The sequence below is a fragment of the Chiloscyllium punctatum genome, chromosome 36, assembly GCF_047496795.1.
Source record: "Chiloscyllium punctatum isolate Juve2018m chromosome 36, sChiPun1.3, whole genome shotgun sequence".
NCBI classification, from domain to species: Eukaryota; Metazoa; Chordata; class Chondrichthyes; order Orectolobiformes; family Hemiscylliidae; genus Chiloscyllium; species Chiloscyllium punctatum.
In genome coordinates, this window is record NC_092774.1 from 27122611 (window position 1) to 27148015 (window position 25405).

At 46.4% G+C, this 25405-nt stretch overlaps 1 protein-coding gene and 1 non-coding gene across 2 annotated transcripts in view; one reads left to right on the top strand and one right to left on the bottom strand.

Moving 5' to 3' along the window:
- LOC140460300 (uncharacterized) overlaps positions 1-25405 on the top strand; it is a 749266-nt gene that overhangs the window by 56133 nt on the left and 667728 nt on the right. The window lies entirely within an intron of this gene.
- On the bottom strand, positions 15033-15104 carry trnae-uuc (transfer RNA glutamic acid (anticodon UUC)). The gene has a single exon. It is a non-coding gene; the product is annotated as a tRNA-Glu (tRNA).

The following is a 25405-nucleotide window of genomic DNA, read 5'->3' on the forward strand; positions in this document are numbered from 1 at the left end:
TCCACCTATCCACTCCACCCTCTCCTCCTTGACCTGTCACCTTCATCTCCTCCCCCACTCACCCATTGTACTCTATGCTACTCTCTCCTCACCCCCACCCTCCTCTAGCTTATCTCTCCATGCTTCAGGCTCGCTGCCTTTATTCCTGATGAAGGGCTTTTGCCCGAAACGTGGATTTCGCTGCTCGTTGGATGCTGCCTGAACTGCTGTGCTCTTCCAGCACCACTAATCCAGTATTTGGTTTTCAGCATCTGCAGTCATTGTTTTTACCTTAATGATCAGAAGAACCTATTGCCACTGACTCGGGTCAGTTACCAGAGGACAGGGATTGAAGTTCTTTAATGGAAAGCAGCATTTGTGTCGAACAAACACAGCGAATACTGCAGAAAGCCAACGGGTCGAGTAGCATCAGTGGAAAGGTAAACAGAGCCGACGTTTTGAGTGTGCTACGGTTTTTGTTCAGACCTCAGTGTTTTGCCTCTTCCCGAAGTTGGTCCAGGTCTGTGTCTCAATTGACAAACACATGGCAAGTGCAGTGCGGCAATGTGAAGTTATAGCCTTTGCTGTTTAAAAGAAAAGCAGTGCATTGTTGAAATGGTGACATATTGGAATGTGGAGGAAGTGAGGACTGGAGGTGAAAGTCGAAAAATGTGGCACTGGAAAAGCACAACAGGTAGCATCTGAGGAGAAGGACAGGGAACGTTTCGGGAACAAGCCCTTCATCAGGAATGATGTATGGATGTACTAAGCGGTCTCAGATTCCTTCCAAACCAGTCAATGCCAGTTGTCGGGCAGATGCAGCAGGCAATGAGCGAGGCAAGTGGTATATTACGAAGAGGAATTGAGTTCAGAAGTGGGGTCATTGAACATATTTAAGGCTAAGTTCATCTGAGTTTTGAACAACAAAGAAGTGGATGCTTATCGGGGGAGGTAAGAAAATGGTTTTAAGACCAGTACAGGTCATTCACAGAGTCTGACAGCACTGAACAGACCCTTCATCCAACTAGTCCGTGCTGAGTATGTTCTCAAACTAAACTCGGCTCACCGACCAGTGTTTGGCCCATAAACCTTCGAAACTTTCGTATTCATGTACTTATCCAAATGTCTTTTAAACGTTGTAACTGTACATGTATAAAAACATGAGGGGCATGGATAGGATTAATAGACAAAGTCTTTTCCTGGGGTGGGTGAGTCCAGACCGAGAGGGAATGGGTTTCGTGTTAGAGGGGAAAGATACAAAAGAGACCTAAGAGGCAACTTTTTCACGCAGAGGATGGTACGTTTATTGAATGATCTGCCAGAGGAAGTGGTGAAGGCTAGTACGATTGCAACATTTAAAATGCATTTGGGTAGGTGTATGAATAGGAATGGTTTGGAGGGATATGGGGCCGTGTGCTGTCAGGTGGGACTAGATTGGGTTGGGATAGTTGGTCGGCATGGACAAGTTGGACCAAACAGTCTGTTTCTGTGCTGTACATCTCTATCTCAATGTTAAACATACTCAGTGACCTGGCCTCCACAGTTTTCTGTGACAATGAATTCCATAGATTCACCACTCTCTGGCTAAAGAAATTTCTCCTAATCTCCATTCTCCCTTTATGCTAAGGCTATGCCCATGGGTATTAGTCTCTCCTCCCAATGAAAACATCTTCCCAATATCCAATCTGTCCAGGGCGTTCAATGTTCTGCACGTTTCAGTTAGATCCCCCTTGAATGTGGGCCTGTTAATCAGCATGAACCAAACCCTTCAGGATGAGGACATCCGTGATTAGATTCAACAAAGTGAGAATGGAGGGTGAGAGTGTGGGGTGGAGATTTTCAGCTTTTAGGGAAGAAGGTAGGAAAGAAAGTTTAATATAAATTATAATTGATCAGATGAGCCGATGGGCCAAGGAGTAGTGGATGGAGTTTAATTTAGACAAATATGAGCTGTTGCATTTTGATGAGGCAACTCAGGGCAGGACCTATGTGGTTAATGGTAAATTAATGGAATTCTGTGCTCAAGGAAGCAGTAGAGGCAGCTTCATTAAGACACTGTTGGATGGGTTTTTTGCGTGGAAAGGGAATTAAGGGAAGTTGGGATAATGCAATTAGGAGGTGCTGAGACGATTGATCGATCCGCCATGATTTTAATGAATGACAGAGCAGGGTCGATGGGCCAAATAGCCTACTCCTTCAATTACTTTGAAACGATAACCCTGCGTTTCCCATGGCCAACCCACCTAACCTGCACATCCCTAAACACTGGGCAATTTACCACAGCCAGTCCAAATCAAGGCCAGTGAGCAATGGAGTGATGTGGAAACCAAACACCAGAGAATGAGAGAAAGGGACAAGAAGAATAAATGTACTAGCAATCAAAACTGGATTCTAACCTTCACAAAAAATAAGACTAAAAGCTCAGTCTGTGAATGTGTGCTGCATTGTAACAAAAGCGAATTAATTGACTGCACACATTGTAGAGAATAATTATGATCAGAGACTCCTCACAGAGATATGGCTTCAGAATGACAAGGATTGGATCCGGAATATCGAGGGGATACGTGGCATTCAAGTCGACTGAGAGGCTCAGTAAAGGTGGAGGGTGGGCACTGCTAATCAAAGCACTGATAACATGGTAGTCTGGTGTCAGCTCGGATTTCAGGTCCTGATTTCTGTGTCCTCTGATCTCCCTGTTCCCACAGAGTTAAATGTTGTCTGTTCTCAGCTCTGCTCGATTTCTGTTGAAGCTTTGACCCCCTTTTGCACCATCTGGAGCAATAAAATATTCTGAGCCTCCTGGGAATGAGACCTTATCTATACCCTTTCTGATTTTAAAAAACTCTATAAGGTTAACTGTCAACTTCCTCGGCTCCATTGGAAAAATGTCCCAGCTTCTTCTTAATTCAAACCCTCTATTCCCTGCAACACGCTGGTAAAGTCGGGAATAGGGAATTGTATCAAATCACATAAATGTACTGTCTGAAACAATCTAGCTGTGTTCTGGCCTGAGATATTGAGAGTCCCTGGTGTAAGTAATTACGAATGCAATAATTTTGGTCACAGAATTGAACAATCATTTTGCAACAAAGTGATCTACTTTGATAAGGAGGTAGTGGTCATTTCTAGGGTAAGTGAACAGTTTGTAGATCAGGGAGATGAGGTTCCGACACTTGGGAAGGGCAAGAAATGACTGTGATAAATAAGACAAAGACCTGTGGATGCTGGAAATTTGAAACAAAAACTGAGAACACGGGAAAAACTCAGCAGGACTGGAAGCATCTGTGGAGAGAAAGCAGAGTTAAAGTTTCGATTCCAACAACCCCTCTTCAGGATTCTGAAATAGTTTGTGAGAACCCCTTAAGTCACCTGCCCAGCTTTAAGACCACAATACACAGGAGCAGGATGAGGCCATTTGGCCCATCGAGTCTGCTCCACCAGTCGATCATGGCTGATATGTTTCTCTATCCCATTCTGCTGCCCTCTCCTCATAACCCTTGACCCCTTATTAATCAAGAACCTATCTCTGTTTTAAATGCCCTCAATGACTTGGCATCCTCAACCCTTCTCCTAGTGGAAACATCATCTCCACGTCCACACTGTCCAGGCATAGAGTAGCACAGCGCTGCCTGACCCACTGTGATCTCCAGCATTTGTTGTTTTCAGGAAGGATTCCAGCATCTCCAACAACGCGCTGCTAAATTTTGTGCCCAGTTGGTTAGCTCTCCCTGGATGCCGTGAGATTTAACCTTACACAACAATCCACTGCGTAGTACAATTAACAAAGTTCCCAGCCCCCACCTCTTTCTGCACACATGGGCAGCACGATGGATCAGTGGTTCGCACTGCTGCCTTACAGCGCCAGGGATCTACTTTCCATTCCAGCCTTGGGGCGACTCTCTGTGTGGAGATTGCCCATTCTCTCTGCCGGGTCTGCTGGGTTTTCTCCGGGTGCTCTAGTTTCCTCCCAACATCTAAAGGTGTTCAGTTTCGGGAGAAGTGGCCATACTAGATGGACCCATAGTGTGCAGTAAGTGTAGTGGAATGGGATAGGGGGAATGTGTCCACATGAGTTACGCTTTGGATGGTCGATGAGGACTTGTTGGGCTGAATGGCGTGTTTCCACATTGCAGGAATTCTACGTGGCATTCCCCCAACTCCAGAGTCTCAGCAGTCTTGGCTTTTCCCATGGACAGTGTGGGGGAGGGAAACAATGTTTTACCCGGGAGTAAGGTTCTGTGAGTGTGAAGCTAAAAGGAAACGCAGTGCATTGCTTGAGCTGTTTTCCCCGGTATACCAGAGGCTGAGGGGTGATCTTACAGAATTTATAGAATCATGAGAGGCATGGATAGGGTAAATAGACAAGGTCATTTCCCTGGGATGGGAGAACTCCAGAACAGGAGGATAATATGTTTGAGGTGAGGGAGGCAAGTGTAAGGAATGATCTGCCGGAGGAAGTGATGGATGTAGGTCCAATTATAACATTTAAAAGGCATCTGGATGGGTATATGAATAGGAAGAGTTCAGAGGAATATGGGCCAAGTGCTGGTAAATGAGACGAGATTAATTTAGGCTATCTGGTCGGCACGGATGAGTTGGACTGAAGGACCTGTCTCTGTGCAGTGTATCTCTGTGACTCTGGCTTGCCCGTAATGTTTGCCCTGCCTGTGTGTTCAGTTTCTGTCTGGTGTCGGTGTCAATGCCTTGATATCTCATTTCCTCCATCTCCCCACTTCCACCTCCCCAGATGTTAACCATTTCGTGTCTGGTTGTTTCTCAAGAAGCTGCATTGAAGGTCCATCCTGAATTAACACTTTTTTTTGCTTCCCAAAATCAGACTTACTCACTCCTAGATGTAGTGAAAGATACTAACTTTCAGGTGGAGGTATCTAAAATTCTAAGGTGTCTGTCTTGATGTTTTCACTTTTCGGTCTCTGTAAGATCCTGAATCAGTACCGTCGGGAGGATTAGTTTGAGCGGAGTGAGAATAGAGGGGTGAGAGGGGGTGGGATGGTGCTTTCAATTTTGTGGAAAAAGAAAAGAATGTTCTGCAGAAAGTAGAATTGCTTGTTGGGAATTTATAACCTCGACTGACTGTAATGACTTTTGTCATCTCTTTTTACAGATTATTTGAAGATCTGAAGATGGACGTTTCAATATCAATAGATGAAGAGCTTTGCCTGAAACATTGACTCTGCTGCTCCTCAGATGCTGCCTGATCTGCTGTGCTTTGACTCTGAATCTCCAGCATTTGCAGTCCTCAATTTCACGTCAATGTCTGGCAGTCACTGAATCCATCGGGACTATAACAAGTTTCGACTATGATTCTGTGAAAAGGAACCAAGCTTTTTGATTCCTCTTTCAGTACGTTTTCAGCATCAGTGAGACTGAAAGAGAGACCCGACTGTTGCAGCACTCTGATTGTGGAGCCAGTAAATGTTATACAGACTGGGAAGTGGAATTCACGGCAGGGAGGTGCTGTCCACGCGTTTGTGTGCAGCTGAAGCTTCTGTCATTGAGAAACCCAAGGAATCCCACCCCGTGGAGAAACCATGAAAATGTGGCAACTGTAGGAAAGGCTTCCGTTTCCCATCTGACCTGGAGACTCATGGGCTCAGTCACACCGGGGTGAGACTGTTCTCCTGCCCTGAGTGCGGAAAGACCTTCAGCATTCCTACTCTCTGCAGAGCCACCAGGGGGTCCACACAGGCGAGAGGCCATTCTCCTGCCCCAAATGCGGGAAGACCTTCAGCTATTCCTCTGTCCTACTGACCCACCGCCGGGTTCACATATTAGAGAAGCCCTTCAGCTGCTCCAAGTACGGGAAGGCCTTCAATGATACCTCTGCCCTGCTGAGGCAACATTGGGTCCACACCGGGGAGAGCCCATTCTCCTGCCTCAAGTGCGGGAAGGACTTTACCCAGGCATCCCACCTTCGGGTCCATACGGGGGAGAGGCCCTTCCCCTGCCCAGAGTGATGGAAGGCCTTCAGCAATTCCTCCCAACTGCTGAGGCACAGATGGGGCCATACCGGGGAGAGGCTGTTCACCTGCCCCGAGTGGAAGCGGAGGTTCTCATCATTCTGCACCTTGCAGAAGCACCAGCGCGCACACCAGTGCTCCCAACAATCTGATTCTGCTGGTGAAGCTGCTGTGGGCCACTGCGAGGACTGAACTCCTGCACATTCTGACAGTACTGATAATGGGAAAGTCGGTCTTTTTTTTTGTTTTATGCGGTCGTGCTCCCCCACCCCTGCAACTTTGCTTCCATTGGGCACTGCTGCTCTTTGAGACCAGGAGCTGTTCTCTCTAGATTCTACTGTCCAGTTAAAGAATTGTTGGCTCTTTCTGGGAATGAGTCCCAGCCTGTAAGAAATGGCTGAATACTGGGGTGTCTATTCACATTCAGCAGTGACTTTTAAATTAGATTTACAGTTACGTGTCTGTGAAACAGTCATAGTCCAAAGATTGCACAAAGGCTTGGCAATCCATTGTTGGAAACTGTTTGCTTGAAATTGTAAGTTTAAAAAAAAAATCTTTCTTAATTTGCCGCTAAAGTCTCTGTCTCTGAGATGGTGGGGGACTTGATCAAAGGGTTTAAATAATTGCTATTAATGAGATTATCATCTTTAACTTTGTCCGAGAAAATTTGCCATATTTATAATTTGGTTGTTGTTTAAATTATAATGTTGATGTGCAAGATCTGTTCTTCATCAAGTCTGGTTCGGGACAGTTGAGAAATTGAGGGACATTGCATGTTTAAATTTCACTGTGTTGTGGATCTGGTGACAGTGACATTCAGTTGTATTGGGTTGCTTACCCTCAGTTGTAGTGTATTCCACTCCAACTATTCACTGTGGTAGTGAGTTCCGCAGTCTCACCACACTCTGAGGTTTGTCATGAAATCCTTAGTAGAGAATTGTAAGGGAAAATGTTGACGAGGGCAGAATATAGGGTCTTAACTGTAAATGCCAGGAGGACATTCGACAAAGTAAAAACATGACAATGTAGAGACAAATAAAGAACTTTGACAGCAATGAGGAGGTCACACGTCGGAGTTCAAGATAATGGTCTTGACAAAAAGAAAAAGTACTCTGCAGATATTGGATATTGTAATTAAGCAAGTTTCTAGATGCTGTAGTTGGTTGAATACAATAATAAGAGATGAAATCACCAAAACCACTCATGTAATTTGATGTCGGTAACCATAAAGCAAGTGCATATTATTGATTGATATAGGTCAATTGCGTGCAAGTAAGCCATTCAGCCCATCGAGTCAACATTGACTGACCGTCCAACCCAGAACCAGTTCGTTACCCACCACCACATGCTGGTCTCTAAAGAAGTGAATTTCAAAGACTCGAGAACACTTGAGAGAAATAAAAAACTCTCCTATCTTAAATGAGAGACTAGTCTCTGGCTAGAATTGAGTTGACATTACATTTACAATAAGTCCTCTCCAGATGTTATACAGCTCCATTGGATCATCTGTTTCTTGTAAACTTAAACTGATACAAGCCCAGCCTGACATCCCCTTGTCCCCGATTATAAGTTGAGTAAATGAGCGACCCTTGACCTCACTGGCATGACAAAGGATGCCCTCAATCCAAGTTGACCTTAACTGTCCAACCTCTTAACCCACACGCCACAATGTGGTCAGCCGCACCTCAGCCCTGAACGAGAGCAGAGGAACTGAATAGACAGCAGTGAGGTGGATATTGCATTCTCAGGGAATATTGTTCAAGTGTAAAATTTGTTCAGCTCACATTTGGATCACTGCAGGGACTATGTCTCCTGTAATTTCAATGTCTTTGATCCCAATAACAGTCGAGTTTTGTTGTACATTGTGTGTGTTTTATCTGTGTGTCACGTCATGATTTTCTGTTGCTGTCATTCCCATTAGGATGTGTGAATTCAGTACCAGATAATAGTCTCAGTTCTGAATTTTCCTTGAGGATTGGTATAGTACGGACTAAGTGTCAGTCAGAATGGAAGAAGCTCTACTGTTTATTTAACCCTTTGCTGTCCTTCCCCTGGGACTGTATGAATGGGGAAGTGTAGAGGAAGTTTTACTCTGTACCTAACCCAATGCAGTCTCTGTCTTGGCAGTGTTTGTTGGGGACAGTGTTGAGGTAGCTTCACTTGCAATTGAAGAGTAGAGGAAGCTTTATTCTGATTGTCATCCCATGCTGTCCTTGTCCTGGGAGGTTTAGATGGCATCTATAATTGAAGTGAATGCAGACTTGGCTGTGGGAGTGGAGGGTACTTGTACCTGAGCACACCCATCTTTGAGATTGCTGTGCTGATCAAGACAATCTCAGACACCTTCATGCACTTTTCCAAACAACCACAGGGTGGTTAAGGATGGGTATAAATGCTGGCATTGCCAGCGATGCCCACACCCCATGCATGAATAAATACTTTCTGTTTAAAAGTTACATCCACGTTCCAAACCCTCTAATGTATGATTACATACATGGAAAATTCCTGCCTGCTGGAATTTCATTTTAAAACATAGGAATGTGTCAACCATGTAGAAATATAACAAGAACAACAAATGGAGAATTTAACAGGTAATGAGCAGGACCAGAATGCTGAGTCAGCCTGACCCCTAAGGCTGAGAGAGTTCTCCCAGATGTTGAAGTTACACTGGTGCCTTTTACTCTTGCAGCTTCCCCAAAAGTTTGTCCCTGATGTAAGATCATTCAATGACCCGAAGTACGAAGTGTTTTTAATCTCCATAACTGGTGCCAGACTTGCTGAGTAATTCCAGCGCTTCTGCTCTACCCTTTTATGGGATTTGAGCTTCCCTAAGTCAGTGTAATGAAGAACTGCAGATGATGGAGATCTGAAACACAAAAATGCGTCAAATACTGGAGAAATCCAATAGGACTGGCAGCACATGTGGAGAGAGAAGCAGAGTTAGCATTTCAAGTGCTGTGACCCTTCTTCACAACTGTTCTGGACTCAAGCCAGGATATTGTCTTTGTTTCTTTCTCTCTCTCTCCACCAGTGTTGCCAGACTGGCTGAGTTTCTCCAGCAATTTCTGTTATGACACTTTCACAAGGTTGATGTTTGTTATCCATCCCTAAGTGCAAGGTGTCTTGCTTGTGCTAATTCAGAGGGCAGTTTAAGAGTCAACCACATTGCTGTGGGTCTGGAGTCACATGTAAGTCAGACCATGCAAGGATGGCAGTTTCCCTCATGAAAGGACATTGGTGAACATGGGTTTTTAGGACAATTGACGTCAGTGCCATCGATACCATACTGAGACTTACTTTGTGTTCCCCATTTATGATTTGAATTATTCACATCTTACCTCTTGCTGTGGTGGGATTTGAACTCATGTTCCCTGGATTACTCATCCTGTGACGTTATGACGACACTGTTGTTCCCCATTCTTTGCTATTTTGAGTTTGCTGTGCACGTCTTTGTCCTCTGATGTTTGGGAAATTGAACCTGTTCAAAAGATTGCCCTAGACTTGTCCCTTTGACCAAGAATTTGGTCACCTGTCTCATCTGTGCTCCGGTCTTGTGATTTTTAAAGGAATTCTCACAATGTTCATGTGAAGCACTTTGAGATAGTTAACTGTACCACAGGTATTATTTGAATGCAGCATGTGTCCCTATCTTAATATCTGAAAGTACAGGGTCATATTTTAAATGTAGAAGACAAAAATGAGGATGATTTATTTTCTTTCTGAGGGTTGTGTGTCTTCTTCAAAAGGCAGTGGATTCAAAATCTTTAAGGCAGAGGTAGATAGGTTCTTGATAACCAAGTGGATGAAAGATTGTCGGGGATATGTTGGAATGGAGAGTTGAGGTTGAATTCAGTTCAGCCATGATCTTATTGAATGTTGCAGCAGGCTCGAAGTGCCCGGTGGCCAACTCCCGCCCATTATATGTTTGGATCAAGCAGTCTGTGTCTCCCCTCTTATAGCTATGAACTGGGTAATTCCTTTACAATATTGTCCCTTGTAGACAGTTAATTTCACACCGATGGCCCCCTATTGGGAGCAGGCACATTGTAGCAATTGCAGTACTTCTTGTGTTAATTTTGTTGCTTCTTACTCAGTGTTGCTGAGAATCTTCGAAATAAAAACCAAAACACTTCTATTATTATCGCACGAATAGAAGTGTTGGTTTGGATGTAACATTGTTGAATTAGCCATTCCCATCTCTTCCAGAATTCTGTGTTTAAAGCCTTCAAGTCTGGTTTCTACCCCTGAAACAGTTCTTATCAAGGTCATATTTGACATCCTTTGTAACGGTGACAGGGATGAACATTCCTTCGTCGACCTGCGGACAGCCTTGATCAGGGTTAATGACAGAACTGACCCTCTCCAGCATCACTCTATCCTCTGGTAGGGTCTGCTTTTAGTGTCTTCCGTTCTTATTTGTTTTACCGTAGCTGCTGGTGTTAGCATCTATACTAATGATATCCAACTGTGCCTGAACACCACTTCTCTCCCGACTCCTCTATCATTCATAATTTACCAATAATTTTATCTGAATGCCTGCCCAATTTCCAGCATTGGATAACCATAAACATTCCCTTAGTTAAATATTGTGAAGTGTGAAGCCATTGTTTTAGTCCCCAAGTTCGACCTGAGCCCCCGTCCCCACCCCCCACCCCCACCCCAGTAACTCTGTTGACAGCCTTCATGTCACTTTAAAACTAGGATCGATAGATTCGTGAAGAGTCGGGGGATGAACAGTTACAGGAAAAGGGCAGGAAAGTGAATGTGGAGAATGCCAGATCACCCAGAATCCTACTGAATGGAGAAGCAGGCTCAAGGGGCTGAATGGCATATTCCTGTTCCTATTTCTTATGGTTCCCGAGCCCTTCCCTCTGATACAGGACACTGACTTCAGTATGTGCCATTACTGAGAGTACTGATGTTCCCTTGTGTAATATCAACAACTTAGCAGCTGCTAAAACCTCTTGCTCCTTTGTTACCTCTGAACACAATCAGCCAATGTGTTCAGGGGAGGCGATGGCCGACTTTATTGTCACCAGACTATTCACCCAAGTAATGTTCTAGGGACTTGTGTTCAAAACCTGCCACGGCAGATGGTGGAATCTGAATTCAATATAAATCCGGAATTAAGAGTCTAATGATGACCTCGTTGTGGTTTGTTGTAAAAACCTATCTGGTTTCCTGCTGTCCGAACCTGGTCTGATCTACATGTGATTGAGATCCACTGTCAGCTGGTTTAATCTTCACTGCCCTTTCAATCAAAACCTCCACTATAACTTCCCTACTTTTATACTCCATTTAAAGGTCAATCTCCCTTTTGCCGTCCCTATTAGTCACTGTGCTCCCAGAAGCAGGATTGTGGCTCAGTTTAAAGTAGGTCCTATATCTCTGGTTACATCGATACACAAGGCAGTGAAGAAAGGTTTAGGCACACTAACCTTCATCAGTTCGGGAATTGAGTTTAGATATAGTTATGTTGTCGTTATACAGGAAGTTGATGAGGCTGCACCTGGAATATTATGATCAGTTTTGGTCCCCTTGGTGTTCTGACTTCTGACTTCTTCAACTCTGGGTTTGTGTTGAACTTGATGGGATACTTTGTCCAACTCAGCATGTTTAAACAGTATCGCTCAGAGGGATTCATCTGAAACTTTTCAGGAGGTGAGCTCAACAAGATTGAACTATTCAAAGTTACTTGGACTCGATTTTAAACTTACATCAGGACCAGTAGTCAGAGACACATACAACATGGAAACAGACCCTTTCGTCCAACTTGCCAATGCTGACCTGATTTCCTAAACTAATCTAGTCCCATTTGACAGCACCTGACCCAAATCCTGTGGCAGCTCATTTCATATAAGTACCACCCTCTGCATGAAGAAGTTGTCCCTTTAATATATTTCGCCTCTCACCCTAAACCTATGCCCTCTAGTTCTGGACTCCCCCATCCCAGGGAAAATACCTTGTCTATTAACCTGTCCATGCCACTCATGATTTTGTAACCTCTATTAGGTCACTCCTCTGCCTCTGATGGTCCAGTGAAAACAGTTCCAGCCTATTCAGCCTCTCCCTGTAGCTCAAATCCTCCAACCCCCAGCAACATTCCCGTAAATCATTTCTCACAGAGAAGTCAACGTTTCAGTCCTGAAGAAGGGTTAATACCCAAACCGCTGACTACTCCACATCCTGGTGCTGCCTGGCTTGCTGCATTCTCCCAACCTCCTGCTTGCCTACTTCGGGTTGCAATATGTAGTGGCTCAGTGTTTACCACTGCAGGCTTACCGTGCTAGGGACCCAGGTTTGATTCCAGCCTTGGGTGGCTGTCTGTGAGGAGTTTTCATATTCTCCCGGTGTCTGCGTGGGTTTTCTCTGGGTGGTCCTGTTTTCTTCCATCGTCCAAAGATGTTCAGGTCATGTGGATTGGCCATGCTTAACTGCCCACAGAGTTAGGTATATTAGTCAGAGAGAAATGGGTCTGGATGGGTGACTCTTCGGAGGGTCGCTGTGGACTTGTTGGGACAAATGGCCTGTTTCCACACTGTAGCTAATCTCATCTGCACTACTTTTGTCACTAACGTATTGCTGAGTAGACTCGATGGGCCGAATGGCCTAACTTCTGCTCCGATGGTCTTGCGGTCTTACGTTTCTCTGGATCATTTCATTTGGCAATGTGCAGTCCCTGGCTCAATGAGCAGCAGTTTCCAATGAAAGCAAAGCTCATATGATGGTTGAACTCCTACAGTGTGGAAACAGGTCCTTCAGCCCAACACATCTGCACAGATTCTCCAAAGAGTAACCCACTCAGATCCATTTTCCTACCCTCCATAAATTGCACACAGAGCCCCAAGGGTGGAAGTATTCCTGGGTTCCTGGTGACATGAGGCAGCAGTGCTAACCTTGAGCCACCATGGGGTTGTAGTTGTGGGGGGTGGGGCAGGCAATTGCAGTCCAGCAGAAAACAAAAACAGCCCACCTACTCTCCCACTGCACCCACTGTCAGAACTGGCAGGAGGTTCAGTACTGGGGGGTGACTAAAGGCAGCGTTACCGGTGGGATCTGATTGCTGGGAGCACTGGTGCCCCCGCTGGTGCTTCCGCAAGTTGCAGGAAAACATGAACCTCTTCCCACCCTCGGGCCAGCTGAAGGGCCTCTCCCGGTGTGGACACACTGGTGCTTCAGCAGGGTGGAGGAATTGCTGAAGGACCTCCCGCACTCAGGGCAGCAAAAATGCCTCCCCTCTCCACCCCCCCATCCCCCCGTGTGGATCAGCTGGTGCTTCAGCAGTGTGGAGGAGCGGGTAAAGCCCTTCTCACACTTGGGCAGGAGAATGGCATCTCCCCGGTGTGGACGGACTGGTGCCTCAGTAAGACAGAGGAATTGATGAAGTCTTTCCTTCACTTAGGCAACTGAACGGCCTCTCCCCCATGTGGACCCACCAATGGGCCAGCAGGTCGGAGGAAAGTGCAAAGCCCTTCCTGCAATCGGGGCAGAAGAACGGCCTCTCCTCAGTGTGGACCCACTGGTGTCTCAGCAGGTGGGAAGAACTGCTGAAGGCCATCTCGCACTTGGGGCTGGAGAACAGCCTTCCCCGGTGTGGACCAACTGGTGCGTCAGCAGGGCAGCGGAATCACTGAAGGCCTTCCCACACTCAGGGCAGCAGAAGGGCCTCTTCATCTCTGTGGAACCATTGGTGCTTCAGAACCCTTTCAAATTTCACAATATCCGTCTGATACGAGGGAGACTAGAATTGTACACAATATTCCAAAAGTGGCCTAAAAAGTGTCCTGTACAACCACAACACAACCTTCCAACTCCAATACTCAGTCAGAGGATTGGGAAATCTTTCAAAACCCACAAAAAACAAACAGGAAAGAATGGAGGGTCAAACCGAATTTTTGAGAGTCACCTTGAAAGTATCAATGAGAAATCGGCGGAGGGGGTTTATTGGGGACCCGTTCTCCTTTAATACACTATATACGTATTTCTCTTGTGCTCTTCGTAGTTTCTCTGTGCTGCAGTGTGTAGTGGCTCGTTGAAATAATCTCCTGATGCAGCTTCGTTTGTGGGTGTTGGGATGATTGCTTCTGCAGTTAAGTACTTGGTTTGGGTCTGTTGTTTTTCTGTAGATGCCAGTTTGAAGTTCCGCATTGACTGTTCGCTCCACTGTGACATCAAGGAATGGCACTTTGTTGTTCTCCTCCCCGTCAAACCAGGAGCCCCCCTTAGACCATAGTCTCACTACTTGGAACACTAATATACAGACTAGTCAAAGGCCTCCACTGAAGGCTAAAACACCTCCACTGAGGACTAAAACCCCAAGTCGAAGATTCACTCCACTCCATTTACTCCATCCAAGAATTCCTGAACACCAAAGACACTGAGATAGAAGAGGATGGATTAATGTTGTCCTTTGACATAACAGCCCTGTTCACATCCATTAACATCAACGTGGCCAAAGAAAACTGAAGACACTACTCGAAGAACCAAAGTCACAAACACAGCATCAACTTCATCAGCAAAGATAGCACTGTCAAGCTCGTGGAACTGTGCCTTACCATCCACTTCATATTCAATAACAAGCCCTACAAACAAATCAACGAAATACGCACGAAACCTCCAGCATCAGGATTCCTAGCAGAAGCAATAATGCAGAGACTCGAACAGACAGCCCTTCCAACGATCCAACCCAAACTTTGGGTCCGCTACAGCGATTACACTTTTCTCATCAAAAAATGAAACAAATTAGAGGAAACCTACAACACCATCAACAATCTCCTTACTGGCATAAGATTCACAAAAGAGGAGAACAACAACAAAGTGCCATTTCTTGATGTCACAGTGGAGCGAACAGTCAATGGTAAATTCAAAACAGCGTCTACAGGAAAACAATGCACGCGAACCAAGAACTTAACTACAGATGCAATCACCCCTACACAATCAAACACATCTGAATCAGGACACTATTTCAGCGAGCCACGACACACTGCTGCACCCAGGAACGACGAAGATCAATAAATAACTGCACAGAGCATTTCCGAAGAACGGGGAGCCCCTTAACCCCCTGAAAACAGTTTCCCTGACCGGGAATCGAACCCGGGCCGCGGCGGTGAAAGCGCCGAATCCTAACCACTAGACCACCAGGGAGATGCAAGCACAGCCTCACAGCTCTACCGAACAATACTTTCCTGCCCGGAAATCGAATCCGGGCCATGGTCGGTCGAAGGCTTTCACCTGTGCATCCAACAATGTCATTTCTTGTATCCATTGCTCCTGATGCAGTCTCCTCCACATTGGGGAGACTAGAGACTCCTCGAAGAGTCAAGTCACAGCGCTTGAGGGAACATCTCCAGGACACCCGCACCAATCAACCCCATCGCCCTATGGCCCAACATTTCAAACCCCCTCCCACTCTGCCGAGGACATGCAGGTCCTGGGCCTCCTCCATCGCCGCTCCCTCCCCACCCGATGCCTGGAGGATGAACGTCTCATCTTCCGCTTGGGGTAAATTCAACCCCAGGCCATCAATGTGGACTTCATCAGTTTCCTCATTTCCCCTCCCCCACCTTACCTCAATTCTAGCCTTCCAGCTCAGCGCTGTCCTCATGATCTGTCCTACCTGCCAATCTCCCTCCCCACCTATCCACTCCACCCTCCTCTCTGATCTGTCACCTCCATCCCCACCCCCATTCACCTATTGTACTTTTTGCTACCTTTGGCCCCGCACACCTCAGCCCCAATTTATCTCTCCACCCTGGAGGGGTCCTGCCTCTATTCCTGATGAAGGGCTTTTGCCCGAAACGTCGATTTTCCTGCTCCTCGGAAGCTGTCTGACCTGCTGTGCTTTTCTAGCACCACTCTGATCTAAACTCTGGTTTCCAGCATCTGCAGTCCTCACTTTTGCCGACCCAATAAACCCAGTGTGCCAATTTCACACCAACAAACTGACACAAGTAGACACAACGTCTGGAGAAACCCTAGCCACATTGCTTTACATTAAAGACATCTGGGAAATGATGTCCGGAAAACTCAATCCTCTCAGCATCATGGTAGCCCACAAACCTACCAACACAACTTAAACAGCGGCTAATGAACCTGAAATACCCGATACAAACAACCAGAAAACGAATGTAATTTACAAAATACCATACAAGGAAATATATACATGAACTCTGCCGCACAGTTCTCTGTGGCAAGAAATGCTGGGATGAGATAAGGAAGATTTTTTCAGCCAAAACGAATCGACACTGACTGGACAGCCATTTAAAATCAACGCTGTCAGCCCAGGATGGAAGACCCGAAGGGATGTACAGTTTTCTTATTTCCTGAAGATTTACAAAGCTGAGACTGGGTTTTGGTGTTTGTTCCCTTTCCACTCCCAAGAGCCGCAGTGGTTGGGGCGGTGAGTTGGGGAAAGTGAAATGTGCCCATGAGCAGCATGTGGGTCTCTTTCAGCTTCCCCTCCTCTGACAGCGCTGTGACTTGACTTTGATGTTCTCAGGGACATTTACTGACGCGAGACAGTGAAACGATTCTCATTCCTGCAGATTAGGAATTGTACCCATACGCCGGTTTCATGACAATGAGAAAGCTTAATTGGGATGTGTGAAGAAGCTGTGAGCTGCAGTTGAAACAAGTAGGTGGAGTCAGATACGTCATCCATTGTCCCCATGGTCCTGAAGAAATGTTTGCTTTTGTCTGCTTGAGAGACTTTGGACACTGGTGTGGCAGGGAGAATACTGAGATACCGAGTGAGGGAGATTCAGTGCGCTGACTGTGAAAAGTGCTTCAAACCATTTACTCAGATTGGGGAATTAAAATCACACCCCTCGCGGTGTGAAAGACGATGTCCCCGCTCTGTTTGTAATTTCAAACCCAGAGCAACACAAGGAAAGCTCCACCCAATGGGGAAACCGTGGAAATGTGGGGACTGTGGGAAAGGATTCCCTTCCCCATCAGTGCTGGAAACCCACAGACGCATTCACAACGGGGTGAGGACGTTCACCTGCTCAGTGTCCAGGAAGGGGTTCAGTCAGAGAGAAGCCATTCACGTGCCCCATGTGCAGGGGAGAGCTCACTCAGTCAGCTGCACTGCTGACCCACCAGTGGGTCCACACTGGAGAGAGGCCATTCACCTGCTGTAAGTTCCAAAAGGGCTTCACCTGCTCCTCCCACCTGAGGAGGCACCATCGAGTTCACGTGCCAGTGCAAGGGGATCGAAGGAGCGATGGCCAAGTGCTCCGATCAACCCAGCACTGGGGCGTCCCAGGTTCGAATCCCACTGCGGTGGATGGCAGAATTGGAGCTCGTTCAGTAATCTGGACTTCAGAATCTAAGGATGAAACCACTTTTAGGGGGAAAAAACACCATCTGATTCACTCATGACCTTTTTAGTGAAGGAAACTGCCGTTGCGGGAAAGGGTTCACTCAGTCATCCCAGCTGCATGTTTTACCCGGCTGTACCAGGGATCCAGTTACAAAGGGTCAACTCAGCTGACCAACAAAGAAAGTGGGGGGGGGGGGGGGGGAGAGAGTGGGTGCATTTTGAGCTGGAGGTGTTTTCTTTAAAAACTACTTTTTGTATGCCCTTTTCCTGGGGAAATCTGAAGCTGTAACAAAAGAGGGTCGTAGTAAAGGTTACCTGAACTTACCACCCGGCTTAGACTCTGTGACGTCCAACAGGTTTTTGTTTTAAAGCTGTTCATTTCTTTCAGCCTCCAGCACTAATGTCATGTCTCAGAAGGACCAGTGAATGAGTCGCTAATATTGTTACAAATTGTATATTTTTTCAGGACTTCAGGTTCATTGTTTCATTGGAATTGCAAAGTTTACTGGCAACAGTGGGAGGTGTGGGCTGTATTCACTGGAAACAAAGTTTTAAAATCTCACAAACACCAGGGTATATTCTAACAGGTTTATTTGGAAGCACTATGTTTCGAAGTGCTGCTCCTTCTTCAGGTAGCTGTGGTGTAGAATCACAAGACACAGAATATATCACAAAAACATTATAGTGTCATTCAACATAAGTGACGTATTGAAGAAACCTAGATTGCTGTTAAATCTTTCATCTTTTAAAATGGGTTGCAGATTTCGGTTCATTAATATGTACATTCCAGAACTGTTAAGTCACGTTCTCCAGGAAACTTGATGTTTTATACAAGGAGGTAACACCTCACATCAAACAACGCATGAAAGCTGTGAGGTGAGTCTGTCTGTATCCCAATCTTGAGTCAGACTGTTTCTATTTCCAAATATATAATCCTGCAAAAGCAAATTCATCCCAAATGTGTGAGTGAATGCATGAGAGAGAGAGTGTGTATGTGCTTGTGCATGCTGGGTAAAGTGTGTGTGTGATGGAGTGTAATCATGTGCGAAGATGTATGCGTGGGTGTGAGTGGGGGGGGCGTATTAGTGTGTGTCTGAGAGAGAGCATGTCTATCGGAAAGGCTCTGCATGAGCGTGTGAGTATGGAAGAGTGAGTGTGAGAGTGAGAGAGTGAGAGAGAGAGAGCGTAACAGTGAAGTGGGGTTACCTGTCATGTGACATGAACCCAAGTTCGCGATTGAGGCCATCCTCCTGGTTTCCGAACTTGGTTATCAGCGTTTGCTGGGCCACTAAAAATGATTAAGCAGTTACACAATACACATTAGAGAGGGCCGAGTGGGACTTGTCTTTCGATTTGCAGAAGGTGAGACGTTCTGGGTGCTGAAAACGAAGGAATACACATACTGGAGGACCTTCGGCACAGAGAAGATGGAGCTGGAAACCAGTCTGCAGACACGTTGGGGGATTCACTGTGGAAACAGGCCGTTTGATCCACCAAGTCCACACTGACCCTCCGAAGAACATACCCCCACTCCCCGACCCACCAGTTAACCCCACAGCTAATCCCTGAATTTCGAACGCCCAATCCACTCTAGCCTGCACATCTTTGGAACATGGGAGAAAACGCGAGCACCCAGAGGAAACCGACGTGAACAGGGGGTGGGTGAGGGGTAGGAAAGTGCAAACTCCACACAGTCACTGTGCGGGTCGGATCGAACCCAGGTCCCTGGCGCTGCGAGGAATCCCCTCTCCAGCTCTATGCATTCGATTGGCTTCTCCCCAATCTTGGTGACACTCCAATCAGTTTGAGGAATTCAATTTGCTTTCACAGAGTTTCCACGGGGAAGGGGTCGTTGTTACTCGGCAGATTGAACGATCCAATGAAGGGCTCGTCTATAGCGAGAACACTGGTCCACATTTCGTTGAAAAATTAAAGTCCTCTCCGCAATGAGAACCCTTGAGTACTCCCACGCAGGCTGCGTGTATTCACGGGGATTCTCAATGCATGTTGATATTTGAAATCATTTCCTGCAGACAAACATTTCCCCTCCTGGATTCAAACACTGCTGATATTCAGGCCCTGACTAAATTTCTATTCCATGCCTGAAAAGCAAATCCTCCTCTGCTAATAACTTGAGAAAACAGATCACTGCTGTCAGTGCAGGGCAGAAAATAGGATGAGAGAATTTTGGTTTGCAGAGAACAGCCTTCTCTATCTTCTACCCGAAATCACTGTCTCTCAATTCCTAAATCTTTCAATGTATTCCAACCCAAATTCATCCTTCCATCCTCCTGCCTTTGCCCAGCTCCCCTCTCCTGAAAGTGCTGACCATCTGTTCAGTTTCTCAGCCATATCTCGCCATCATTAGTATATAGCCCACATCTTTATTTAGTTTTTAAGACAGAAAGGCAGTGGTTTGCTGATGCCTGGATGTGATGGTGATTGCATTCACAGTGTTCCAGACTCGTCTCTCGTGTCATTCAGAAAAGTCTGCACTGCACATGTGCAGAGAAGGGGATGCTGGGTGTAGGTGGGATGCATTCTCACCTCCCCATCCAATCATCCCCATAGCGTCCCCTGTCCATTCCCTCACCGCCACCCATAGCATCCCCTGTCCATTCTCTCTCTCTACCCTAACCTACCAGTCCCTTCTCTCTCTCTCCCCACATGCCACTCTCCCCACCCCGTCCATTCTATCTCTGCACCCTCTGCCCTCTGTCCAGTCCCTCATCCACCCTCTGTCCCCATCCATTCCATTTATCGCTCCACCCTCTGCCTTCCCCAATCCAGTCCCTTCCCTTACACTCATTTTCTCTCACCTCCCACACGCTGCCCCCATCCATTCCTTCTCTCCCCCACCTTCTCCTGCCATTCATTGTTGCTCTCTTTCTCCACCCTCTACCCCGTCCATTCTCACCCCAACCTTTGCCCCGTCCATTCTGTCCCCACCCACTGCCGCCCGTCCATTCTCTCCCCACCCACTGCTCCCCGTCCATTCTCTCCCCACCCATTGACCCCATTCATTCTCTCCCCACCTTCTGCCCCATCCATTCTCTCCCCGCCCACTGCCCCGTGTCCATTCTGTCCTGATCCACTGCTCCCCGTCCAATCTCTCCCCATCCACTGCCCCATGAATTCTCTCCCCACCCATTGCCCCCGTCCATTCTCTCCCCACCCACTGCCCCGTCCATTATCTCCCCACCACAGACCCCCGTCCATTCTCTCCCCACCCACTGCCCCGTCCATTCTCTCTCCCCACACTCTGGAACCAATTTCTTTCACTTCACACTTTGCAACTCTGCATTCTCTCTCTCCTCCCCAATCCTCTTCACCAAATTCTCTCTCTCTGCTCCCACCCTGTGTACCCCCATGCATTCTCGACCACCAATGCTCTGCTCTTCTACCTATTTTCTCTCTTTCTCTTCCCCAGTCTCTGCGCCCCCCCCCCCGTTCAATCTCACTCTGAGTACCCTCCCCCGTCCTTTCTCGTGCCTCGAGCCCTCTTTGATCTCTATATCAAAACCTTCTAATGATAGAGAGAGAATGGATGGTGATGGCGACCTGGGGTGTGGGTGGGGAAGGGAAGCGTGAGAAATGGCTGACCTTTAACATTGAGAATAGCTAAAATGATGTATTCAGAAACATCAGTAATGTCTGAAAGCACATTCAAATGTTTAAAAAAAAGCTGCAGACATCTTTCTGAAACTTGCATTGAAATCTGCGCAGTTAGGCCTCAATTGAGGACAGCCGGTAAACTTGGAATGGCCTATTCCTAGTCTTGTGAATTGGTTCAGAATATGTAGAAATACAGTCATAGACTTGCAGAGATCAGAAACAAACCTTTCGGTCCACGCCGACAACATTTCCTACATTACCCTCGTGATCCATTTGCCAGCATTTGGCCCATATCTCTCTCAGCCCTTTCCCTTCATACCTCCATCCAGATGCCTTTTAAATGTTGTAATTCTACCAGCCTCGACCACTGCCTCTGGCAGCTTATTCCAAACGCATGCCACGCTCTGTGTGAAAAAGTTCCCCCGTTCAGTCCCTTTTAAACCTTTTCCCTCTCAGCCTAAACACCTCTAGTTTTGGACACCCTCTACTCTGGGGAATAGATATACAAAAGTTGAGCTGCCAGACAAAATCATAGAGTCACAGAGATGTCCAGCATGGAAACAGACCCTTTAGTCTAACTCATCCATGCCGACCAGATATCACAACCCAATCTAGTCCCACCTACCAGCACCCAAATATATCCTTCCAAACCCTTCCTATTCATAGAGCCATACAAAAGCCTCTTAAATGTGGCAATTGTACCAGCCTCCACCGTTTCCTCTGGCAGCTCATTCCATACACGTACCACCCTCTGCGTGATTCAGTTGCTCCTTCGGTCTCATTTCTATCTTTCCCCTCTCACCCTAAACCTATGCCCTCTCGTTCTGGACTCCCCGAACCCAGAGAAAAACCTTTGCCTATTTATTCTATCCATGCCCCTCATAATTTTGTAAACCTCTATAAGGTCACCCCTCAGTCTCTGATGCGCCAGGGAAAACAGCCCCAGCCTGTTCAGCCTCTCCCTCTCGCTCAGATCCCCCAACCCTCAACATCCTTGTAAATCTTTTCTGAACCCTTTCAAGTTTCACGACATCTTTCCAATTGGAAGGAGACCAGAATTGCACGCAATATTCCAACAACGGCCTAACCAATGTCCTGTACAGCCGCAACATGACCGCCCAAATGCTGTACTCAATACACTGACCAATAAAGGAAAGCATACCAAACGCCTTCTTCACTATCCTATCTACCTGCGACTCCAATGTTCAGGAGCTATGAACCTGCACTCCAAGGTCTCTTTGTTCAGCAACACTCCCTAGGAGCTTATGATTAATTGTAGAAGTCCTGCTAAGATTTGCTTTCCCAAAATGCAGCACCTCACATTTATCTGAATTAAACTCCATCTGCCACTTCTCAGCTCCTTGGCCCATCTGCTCCAGATCCTGTTGCAATCTGAGGTAACCCTCTTTGCTGTCCACGACACCTCCAATTTTGGTGTCATCTGAAAACTTACTAACAGTCCCTTTTATGGTCGCATCCAAATCATTTACGTAAATGACAAAAGGTAGAGGGCCTAGCACTGATCATTGTGGCACTCCACTGGTCACAGGCCTCCAGCCGGAAAAACTGCCCTCCACCACCACCCTCTGCCTTCTACCTTTGAGCCAGTTCTGTATCCAAATGGCTAGTTCTCCCTGAGATCTAACCTTGCTAATCAATCTCCCATGGGGAACCTTGTCGAACGCCTTACTGAAGTCCATATAGATCACATCTACTGCTCTGCCCTCATCAATCTTCTTTGTTACTTCTTCAAAAAACTCAATCAAGTTTCTGAGACATGAATTCCAATGCACAAAGCCATGTTGACTATCCCGAATCAGTTCTTGCCTTTCCAAATACATGTACATCCTGCCCTTCAGGACTCCCTCCAACAACTTGGCCACCACCGTGGTCAGGCTCACCGGTCTATGGTTCCCTGGACTGTCTTTACTGCCCTTCTTAAACAGTGGCACCACATTTGCCAACCTCCAGTCTTCCGGCACCTCACCTGTGACTATTGATGATACAAATAACTCAGCAAGAGGCCCAGCAATCACTTCTCTCGATTCCCACAGGGTTCTTGGTTACACCTGATCAGGTCCTGGGGATTTATCCATCTTTAACCGTTTCAAGACATCCAGCACTTCTTCCTCTGTAATCTGAACTTTTTGCAAGGTGTCACCATCTATTACCCTTCAGTCTATATCTTCCATATCCTTGTCCACAGTAAATACTGATGCAAAGTATTCATTTAGTATGTCCCCCATTTTTTGTGGCTCCACACAAAGACCGCCTTTCTGATCTTTGACGGGCCCTATTCTCTGAGTAGAAAGTGAGGACTGCAAATACTGGAGATCAGAGCTGAAATTGTGTTGCTGGAAAGGCGCAGCAGGTCAGGAAGCATCCAAGCAACAGGAGAATCGACGTTTCGGGCATAAGCCCTTCTTCAGGATGCATAGTTGGGCCACAACCAAGGATAGGCTGTAAGAGTGAATGAGTGAATAAAAGAAAAGTCCCACCTCGCCCATGAGGAGAAAGTGAGAACTACAGATGCTGGAGATCAGAGTCGAGAGTGTGGTGTTGAAAAAGCACAGCAGGTCAGGCAGCATCCAAGGAGCAGGGGAGTCAACGTTTCAGACATCAGCCCTTCACCTTGCCCTCTCTAGTGTGTGTTGTGAAACTGCTTAACTGCTTAATCATTTCTAGTGGCCGAGCAGAGGCTAATAACAAGTTTGGAACACACGAGAATGACCTCAGCTGAAACCTTGGATTCATGTCTCACTACAGGAGAACCAGCTCCACAATACACACAAACCCTATCTCTCTCTCTAAATCTGTCTCTCTCTCTCTCTCTCTTCTCTCTCATACACACACACACACACATACACACACACAAGTCCTCACACGGTCGTGCAGACCCTCTCTGATAGACAGGGGTCTCTCTCAGACACACATGGATACACCCCTCACACTCTCATCCATGCACACACCTTCTCACACAATTATACACCATTACACGCACACTTTACCCAGCATGCACACACACACAGACACACTCAGACGCTCTGTCTAATGAATGCACTCACACATAGAAGTCTTTGGGGTGAATTGCATTTGCAGGATTGTATGTTTGGAAATAGAAAAAGTCTGACTCAAGACTGTGATACAGAACGACTCTAAACTCACAGCTTTCATGCGTTATCTGAACTCAGGTGTCACCTCCCTTTATAAAACATTAAGTTACCTGGAGAATATTACAAAAAGAAAATCTGGGATTTACAGATTAATGAACCGAAATCTGGAACCCATTTTAAAAGGTGAAAGACTTAACAGGTTTCTTCAATGTATCAGTGGGTGTGGACCCACTGGTGGGTCAGCAGTGCAGCTGACTGAGTGAACCCCTTCCGTACATGGGGCACGTGAATGGCTTCTCTCACTTGTGGACCCACTCGTGCGTCTCCAGTTGGCTGATCCGAATGAAGCCCTTCCTGCACACCGAGCAGGTGAATGGCCTCTCCCCGCTGTGATTACGTCTGTGGGTTTCCAACACGGATGGGGAAGGGAATCCTTTCCCTCAGTCCCCACATTTCCACAGTTTCCCATTGGGGGAGCTTTCCTTGTGTTGGTCTGGGTTTGAAATTACAATCAGAACGGGGACATAGTCTATCCCCACTGTCAGGGATGAGACTTTGATACCCCCAAGCTGAGTAAATCGTGTAAAGCACTTTTCACAGTCAGCGCACTGAATCTCCCTCACTCGGTGTCTCAGTATTCTTCCTGCCGCACCAGTGTCCAAAATCTCTCAAGCAAACAAAAGCAACCATGTCTTCTTGATTGGAATGGCTGCTGATATTCAAGTCCCAATGAATCAAGCGGCTCTGTCAGAAGTTGATGTATCATTTGTTTTCAGATTTCTTTCGGCACGTCTTCCTGCAAAAAAAAGTCACAAAATAAGTGGTCATTGTCAGTATACTTAAACGAACATAACATAGGTGACAGTTCCTGTAGTTTGCCAGATGCCTGCTGATCACATAATACCCAACACACAGAAACCTGAAATCCCTCATGCAGCCAGATAGGCTTAGGTGTGTTTAGAGGAAAACTTCATTCAAATATAATCGAATCTTAAACTAAATACGTGTACATATATATATATCAATATGCCAATCCTGTCAATGCGGATCAGTTCCAAGCGAAACTACACATTTAATTGTGAACATGAGGAAAAAAGCAATCATTTTCCAGGGTGCAAACTGCATACGTGCTAAACTGAGGGAATACACAAGGAAAAGACCTAAAAGAGAGATAGAAAGTATTTGAGCACCTTTGCAGAATCTGCTCCCTCTCTGGATTCTCTCCAGTTGCTTCAAGTAAACCTCCCTGGGGGTCAGGCAGCCCTGCATCGGGAAGCACTGGGATGGTCAACTACGACCAGTTTACATGGAGAACACATCTCCACATGAAACAGCCTCGAGGCAAATTTCCCTTCCTTCCACAAAGTTCAAGACCCCTCAAAGCGAAATTCCCC